Source organism: Panicum virgatum, chromosome 2K, assembly GCF_016808335.1.
Source record: "Panicum virgatum strain AP13 chromosome 2K, P.virgatum_v5, whole genome shotgun sequence".
NCBI lineage: Eukaryota > Viridiplantae > Streptophyta > Magnoliopsida > Poales > Poaceae > Panicum > Panicum virgatum.
In genome coordinates this window covers 66,636,897-66,645,440 of record NC_053137.1, presented here as the reverse complement: position 1 = coordinate 66,645,440, position 8,544 = coordinate 66,636,897, and the positions used below count along the sequence as shown (strand labels likewise).

Sequence of the window (8,544 nt, the reverse complement as noted above, 5' to 3'; positions counted from 1 at the left end):
TAGGAGACAAATCCTAAAACATCTAGGCACACATAAGTTGGCACATAACACTCAAATTCTTGAGCTGGGTCATCTTTAGGGGCAAACCAACTTATCAGCTCCTTCCACCCCCCCCCTCCATAGTCTTTTGTGCCACATCTTGATGCTGATTACCTCTTTGACTGTATTTCTTCTTAACCTTGAAAAAAAATACATAATCCATACATAAACAAGAAATAACACGCATATACATTTTTTTTTGCATACGTCACACAATTGTATTCATACTGATCTAAGAGGCTCACACATCAGTTTGGCACGCCAATATCAGACAACATCGTCAATCTCTTCTCGGCATGTTTGAACACCTCCTTCAGAGACATCTTCACATTTTCATCAGCAAAAATAAACTGCACTGCTTCCTGAGCTAGGTGAAATAGCTCGGGCTTGCTGAGACCTATCGAAAGCATGCAGGTCATGTCAGGTCAGGATTAGAAATAGATCCACTACTTTTAAAATTGCTTCGTTATAGAAGAGAGCATACCAAAAGTGACTGCAACGAGGTAATACTCATTTGAGAGGCTTGTTGAAAACAGGCCACAGTCATCTGTGCACAAGGATAGAGGGTGCTTTGCATTATAGAGGTCAGCTGCACAAATTCAGTATAACCGAATGTAAGTACCGAGATGATGATGATTCTTGGCATGAATTTTTAGTTTGTATTGTTTTAGGGACTAACCAAAGTGATGAAGCTCTAGAGAAGGAGCACCTCCTGTCATAACATTTGATGTTAAACATATCTCAACCTGCATTTTATCTTGGAGTTAAACATACGAGTCATTATCATTCCTAATTGAGTACAGATATGAAATGGGTAGAGATAAATTTACTGGAATCATCAAAGACTTGAGCTTCTTCCATTCTGCATCATTCAGGCAGCATACATGCCCCAGCCTCTGAGGGCAGAAATCCAGCATTGCTTGAATCTCCTTCCTGTTTGCTACCTATTGTCACCTATGTTGCACGGATATGGATACGAGTATCAGATACGATACGTATCGGATACGCGGATACGCTATTTCCAAAAAACACTGATACGGGGATACGGCTAGGATATTTTTAAAACTAATAATTAGAAGGCATTCGTCCAGCACTTGATGGATTTGCATCACTAATTCATATATTTATATGTTCATTTGTGAAAAGATAGAAGTTCTAGGGACTAGAATGTGGGAAAATAGAAATTTCAGGGGTTAGAATGTGTTATAAACTCATATAGTCATATGCTCTATAATTACTAAAAAGAGAAAGGGGCAAATCAAAAATGAACCAAACCTTATCTGTTCCACCCTCCATGAATCGCTGCCAGTCGTCTCTCGTCTCTCTCCCTCTCAACCTTCTCTCCCGCCCTCCATGGCTCCCGGCCTCCCCAATCTCTCCGTTCTTTTCTCCCCCAAATCCCATCTGCTGCCATGGCGACGAGGCCAGAGGAGGCAGCCGCGCCCCCACCGGTTGGCGCGCGACCGCGGAGCGCTCGTCGAGATCCCCGGCGCACCTGCTGAGGCCACCTCAGCACACCCGCGCCCCCACCGGCTGGCGCGCGACCGCGGCGTGCTCGTCGAGATCCCCGGCGCGCCCGCTGCGGAGGTCGCCTCAGCACACCCGCACTCGCCGTTGCCCTGCCCGGCGCTCCCTCCCCGGCGGAGTTGAGGCGTTGGGCCGTATCCAATCTGGCCCAACCGCGTCCGGTACGCGTATCTGCGCCAGTACGTATCCAGTTTTTTGGGATACGGCCAAAAACGTATCCAACGCGTATCCATGGCGTATCCGTATCTGATACGTATCGGATACGGATACGCCACATCCCTGGAGTATCCGTGCAACAGAGATTGTCACTAAGTTTTACTTCATTGGTCAAACAGTGTAGGGAAAGATTTCACAAATGTAGCCGCAAGAACATAAAGATCAAGGAAAGAATGGTTTGGAAGTTGTCGACATGTATTTCCAGACCTCTCCACAGTGAATTGTAATGGGGATTCCAAGCTCTTTAGCATGTTGTAGGGCAGGCAAGTATGTTTCCCTTCATAATTATTGCAAATACCACGGAATGTTAGCACATAAAATATTTATCATGTTTTGACCTACTTTAAGCCAGATATTATGTACTTTTTACCATTCCCCCACAACTGGATTGCCAGAAAGATCGATACCAATAACACCTTGGTCCTTCATTTCCAGGGCCAAATTAACCTGACAAAGGGAAAGAAACAAGTTGTGTAGATTCTCAATTTGTGCCTATGTTTGTCAGAGCATCAATTGGCGTGGAAAATCTTAACATACGGTATCCAATGCAGCCAAAGTTGTTTCGCGACGATCAATACTAAGAAGGAGCCTGACATATATCCTCTTTTTATTTGTGTCACCATCCAACTCGATTGTAGGTGTGCAAGTTAATGTGTCATTTGTCCTTGACTTAGAATCAAATAAAACAACATCAACAGCATCAACTGCTTTTAAACCTTTAATAACAGCATTCATGTAAGATCGCTTAGTCATCCCTTTGGCTTCATTGTTCTAAATGATATTCAAAAGCGTCAATTGTGAGAAAAAGAACAACACATAACTAGCCACATTCTTGCTGCATAGACTCACAAAACTGTAAAGCAATATGCAACAAATATTCAAAAGCAGCACCTTAGGAGTTGTTCTTATTTCCAAATACACAACATTCTCTGCAGCAAAATCTTCGACAACCTGTTAATTTTCCCTCAGCCAATGAACTGAGCAAATTTACAGTATTAAAAATGCAACCTTCTAATTGTAATGACAGATATACCTCCTTAGAGATCCTTGTTACTGTATCATGGCCCGTTGTAAGTATATGAAACAAATCAAAAAGCTTGAAACACTCTGGGAGAGATCTACCATCTGTTTAAGAATTTCAAATGCCAGTGTTTAGTATCCTCAAAAATCATGAAAAAGCAAAGCAAATTTACATGCCAGCGTTTAAAACTTTTTGAGACTTGATTCTCACAAATTTGATTAATGATATCTTTTGATATGATTTATAGTAAGTAACTGCATCAGTAAAAATCAAGGGCGTCTTTGACTTACCCTTCATGATCACATCCTTAACATCTTCGAAGACAATGACTCCTTTGTCTCCTAGCTTTTTTGCAAGTTCCCTGTTCAAAAAAGGATAAGAACGTCTGTACACGGATTTAAATGATATATAAGCAGTGTATGCATCTAAATCATTGTAGTATAATTGGTAATGAGTCTTAACAGTACAAGCTTATTATTGAATCTGTAAAGCATAGGTGGTTTATATAGCTAGGGAACATCCATCAGACTAACACATATGGCTTTCAGGCTATGAAATTAATGCAAAAACTACTATAGCATGTTGGTACTCTTTGAGGCCTTGGTTATTGTTTTGACTGCAAGTAATTATTGGATCAGCATGTGCATCTGGTTTAGACCAAATAAAAGAGCAAGAGCCTAGAACTATATATTCAAACGGAATATGTTAACAAGTGAACTAGCAGGGCCAGTCACTAAAGGATATGAGCATATTGTTGAAGATACAAAATAAAGGGAAACAGAATATCTCTGAAGCAAACATACAATGTCTGGATGAACTAACCAACCAAGTAACACATGATGCATTTCTTGACTCAAATAAGAGATAATTTACAGACCTTATCTCCCAGCAGCTGTAATTAGTAGTAAGGTCATTTTCGCAGACGTCAAATCATTTACAATTTGTGGAACGGAAGCTCCATTACAAATATTATCAAAACAGGTAAAGATTCTCACCTGCATGAGCATTCACACTAACATAATTCAATGAATCCGCATGCTTGCACTACTAGTTGCACATACCCTATTCCTACTACCTGACTGATACTTACTTTCTTTTTCTCGCGATAGTCCCTTGGCACGTTTTTCATTAAGAGGTGACCGATACTTACTAAAAGAGCAGTTCTTTACGACCTCACAATTTACAATCCAGATAAATTCCAGATTTATGCGCCAAAATCAGATTTGTTCTCTCGGCAACAAAATAGGATTTGAATCGCCAATCTCCTAACGAGTTCCTCTCCCAAACATGTCACAAAGTCATTATCATGGAACAAATACTGCACAAATACTGGTCCAAAATCCAGACTAGAACTGCGCTACTCTAGCGTCGAATCAAGAAACTGGAGATACCGATGGCCATAGATCAAGAACCAGGAGTCGGGGCGGAGCGGAGTACACTGACAGGAGGGTGGAATTGCGGACGGAACCGTTGAGGTGGGCGTGGAGCTCCACCTTGGGGAGCGGGACGCACCACTCTCTATCTCCTTCTCTGCCGCCACCTTCCTCTCCATGTCTGTGTCCATGGCGGCTGCTCCTTGCTTCGCCCTGTGTGGAGCTCCTATGATTGCCCTTGTTTGTCACTTTGCTGAAGTCTTGGAGGATGGGACGGATAACAGGGAGGGAAGCGGCTTTATACAACATCCTTCAGTTCAGAGTCCGAGGGATTCAGTTATTTCGGGGACTGTTGCTTCGCCATGGTTGCAAATAATTTTCTTCTTTATTTTACTGTCCTAACATTATTGTGTTTAGAATTAGGATATTATTAGATTAGATGGATTCAAAACCTTTTATCTGTATAAACATAAGCTGAATTATGAAGATTGCTAGTGCGATATTACCATAGATTAGATGGATTCAAAACCTTTTATCTGTGTAAACATAAGCTGAATTATGAAGATTGCTAGTGCCGTACTGCCGTGTGCCGTCTCACCCATCAAAAGATTTACAACACGATAGCTTCGGAATAGGAGATTTTGACTGAAATATGCAACTTTGATGCAAATTTGAACCGAATCCATAACATTAAAAAACTATGTTTCCAGCTATATTCTCAAAGCATGAATTATCTCAACAGTTCTTCAGGTGGGAAAAATATACGCGGTGTCAAGACTCAAGTACTGCTAAAGATAATCTGAGTAGAGGTTACTGCTTGGTTGGCTTTACGATGGAGCCCTTTTTTAGCGGTTGGCTTTACAAAAAGATCCCATTTTCATGGCGACAAAAGGTAAAACTGAAATGGTTAACATCAATGCGCCTTCTTAGCTATTGTCATCGCTTGCACGACCTTCCAAGTTCCAATACTGGAGATGATTGCGACAGGAACTTCTTCTATTAGTGATTTACAGTTCCGGTCTCTAATTTGTCCGCCATGAAACTTTGTTGTTTTATGGGTTTTTTTGCAATTTACCATGTGGCCGTCAATGTTTATTGATTTAGGCTCCTCCATAGATAAAGAGCTGCCTTTCAGGATTAATAGTCTGAGCTGCAAACTGTATTCAGTCATTTGACAATACTGAACATGAAATTTGTCCTCACGCTCCTTGGTCAATGACGCGTGTGCTGAAGTTAGTATCCCCTCTAATCAGGACATCAGGACAAATCCAGGGAAATATCTTAAAGATTTAAGCTCAAACCACACGGACTGTCAACAAAAGTTTAAGCTGAAAACCGACTGAATATTAACAGAGAGCATGCAAGTCTGCAACTGGTGTCACCTGAAAAAAACTGCAAGATGGACCTGCCAGAAATGAAAATCAGAACCTGAACAGATTGGTTTGTTATCTGTTTCATTTTGAATGGAGACAAATAGACAATCGTGCACTATGTGAATAACTTCTATACCATGAATCATTTCAGAGTTAGAGTTACATGGCTAGAGTATTTGAGTAGCAAGATCAACTGTTACTGCAGTACTGGAGAATGGGGACAGGATCCCAGGAGAAAGATGCTCGTCAGTCATGGCAACAACAGTAATTTGACTTTTCAGAAACCCTGGATCTGCATGTGAAATGATTGATGCAGAAGTTAATCCTCAAATTGATTGCAGCAGACAGCAAGATGAGAATCTCTCCTGAGTCCTGACCAGGTCAAAATAAATTAACACAGACGGATTCATTCGTTAGAACTGATGATCAGACATAAACTGCATGATTGCAGATAGTAATTTGATCTCCACTAAACAACGCAGAAATATCTCCGCAGATTTGGAAAGGCTGTCATCTGAACAATGATCTGGCGTCCACACCTGATTACGAGACTAGACTCTCCATTAAGAATCAAACATTGACAGAACAAAGTGTCTTCTTCCCCAGCCCTCGACTCCACTCCTAGTCAGGTTGAGCGATGCTGTGCAGGAACACAGCTCGGAAAGTTCCCACCTAACCTTGTTGTACACGAAGGATTCTTCAGGGCGAATCCCATGAGCTGTTGCCTTGGAGATCCTCGAGGCTTTTAAAGTAGCGGAAAATAGCATCATCTCCAGTACAGGTAAGCTAACAGGAACCCGACCTGAACCACCGAATCAATGAAACGTTGGACCCTTTATTTGTGGCAAATCATTTCCATGACCTAGTTACGATATCATGACAAATCCCAGGGAAATGTCTTAAAAAAATTTATAATGAAAACCGACTGAATATAAACAGAGAGCACGCACTTGGTGTTACCTGAGAAAAACTGCAAGATGGACCTGCAGAAATGAAAATCAGAATCTAAACAGTCTGGTTTGAATAGACACAATCGTACATTATGTGATAAATTTATGAGACCTTTTACAATGCTTGGAAATACTTCCTAATACTTTCCAATGCCTTCCAATACCTACCCATAATTTGGTTTTTAATTAATTCTAATTATGAAAGGGTACAATAGTAATTGACCACAAATCCCCTCCCCCCTCCTCCCGACGCGCATTGGAGTCGCAAGATGATGTTCCCAAAATACGCGAGAGCTCTGTAGTCTGGCGTGGTGTCCATGGCGGCGAGATCCATGCCGGACTGGAGCTCCGGCCTCCCCTCAGAGCTCCAGCACCAACGAGGACAAGGCCTTCTCCCTGCCGCCGCGCGGCAAGGTGCTGTACAGTGCGTCGTGCGGGTGGCTGGCGGTCGGGTTCGCTGCCGTCACGCTGCTGAACCCCTTCACCGGCGACCGCGTCGAGGTCCCTCCGGCCGACGACGACGTCGCAGCCGCATCCTCGATGCTCGTGTCCAGGAAGGACATCGCCCGGTGGGTGCTCCACCCCGAGGACGACTACAGGAACGCGGCAGGAGGCGTGTGTTCGACGTCGACCAGGCCAACGTCACAAGGCGCATGATGGCCGCGCGACAGATTATCGACGCCGGCGATGGACCTCGTCGTGCACTCTCGCGATCAAAAAGCGTGTACAAGATTACTCTAATTGCTGGCTGAAACGATACGTACACGAGGCTGGGCACGCCAGAAGCATTCTGCTATGCCTCATAGGGCGTGTACAAGATTACCCTTGATAAAAAAAATTACTACGGAAATGCAATTACCATGAATTTATAATCTTCTTAATTTTGGAGGCATTGGAAGGCGTTACCGCACGTATGGGCCCACCGACCATAAACACATTGAAACACCTCCCGACGCCTCCCAACGCCTACCCTCAACTGGGCCCACAAATCATAGACACATCAAATACCTCCCAACGCATCCCCAAGCATTGTAAAAAAATTCTAAATTTATACCATGAAGTATTTCATATAGATGTGCATTGGCAGAGTACTTGAGTAGCAAGGGTAACTGTTACTGCAATACTTGAGGATGGACAGCCGGACAGGGGATAAAAGCTCGCCAGTCATTGCCACAGTAGTAACTGACTTTTCAGAAGACCTGCATTTTCATGTGAAAGGTCATCAAACATGAATTCCACGATTGAAGGTAGCACTCTGATCCCCTAAACAACGCAGAAATATATCCGCGGATTTGGCAAGGCTGTGGTCTGAATATTAATCTGATAGTCACGCCTGATCACGAGACCAGGCTCTCCACTGAGAATCAAACCTTGACAGAACAAAGTGCTTTCTTCCCCATACCTCGCCAACAATCCTAGTCAGATTGAGCGATGCTGTGAGGAACACAGCTTGGAAAGCTCCCACCCAACTTTGTTATATACGAAGGATTCTTCAGAGCATATCCCAGGAGTTGTTGCCCGGGAGATCTTGGAGGCTGAACAATAGAGTACAGATAAGCAATTATCGCATAATACCAACGCACAATAGAGCACAGACATGCCTACCAACGAAAGTAATCATTTAATGAGCTCTTCATTTTTCTGATGGAGTTATAATCGAGAACTTCTCGACGAACAGGAATGCAGCATCCTAACCTCAACCACCGGATCAAGATCAACGATATTTAGGTCCCCCATTTGTCACAAGCAGGAGTTTCTGGCGTCCAACATTTCTACCATAATGTCAGGAACACTAGTGCGCTTCCATGCCCCCCTGACGTTGATCTACGATTTTGGTGCAGCTGCGGGGTATGAAATCAAAAGGCAGAAACTAACGTACGTTCAGTTCTTTTGGAATTTGAAACACCCAATTATATATTTGGCTAGTTACTGAACTGTCTACTCCAACCAGCAGAGAATTTCTGACCCATAATAGAAATAAACAGCGATAAGATGGTTGTTTTTGGGAGAACAGTAACAGCTTCCATGACTGAAAACAGTGTTGT

The 8,544-nt window shown here is 42.9% G+C and overlaps 1 long non-coding RNA gene and 1 pseudogene across 1 annotated transcript; one reads left to right on the top strand and one right to left on the bottom strand.

Moving 5' to 3' along the window:
* Positions 1-207: 207 nt before the first annotated feature.
* LOC120694757 lies at positions 208-4,455 on the bottom strand (annotated as a pseudogene).
* On the top strand, positions 1,103-2,154 carry LOC120694758. Its single transcript, XR_005683647.1, has 2 exons — positions 1,103-1,745; positions 1,902-2,154. It is a non-coding gene; the product is annotated as an uncharacterized LOC120694758 (long non-coding RNA).
* Positions 4,456-8,544: the final 4,089 nt, after the last annotated feature.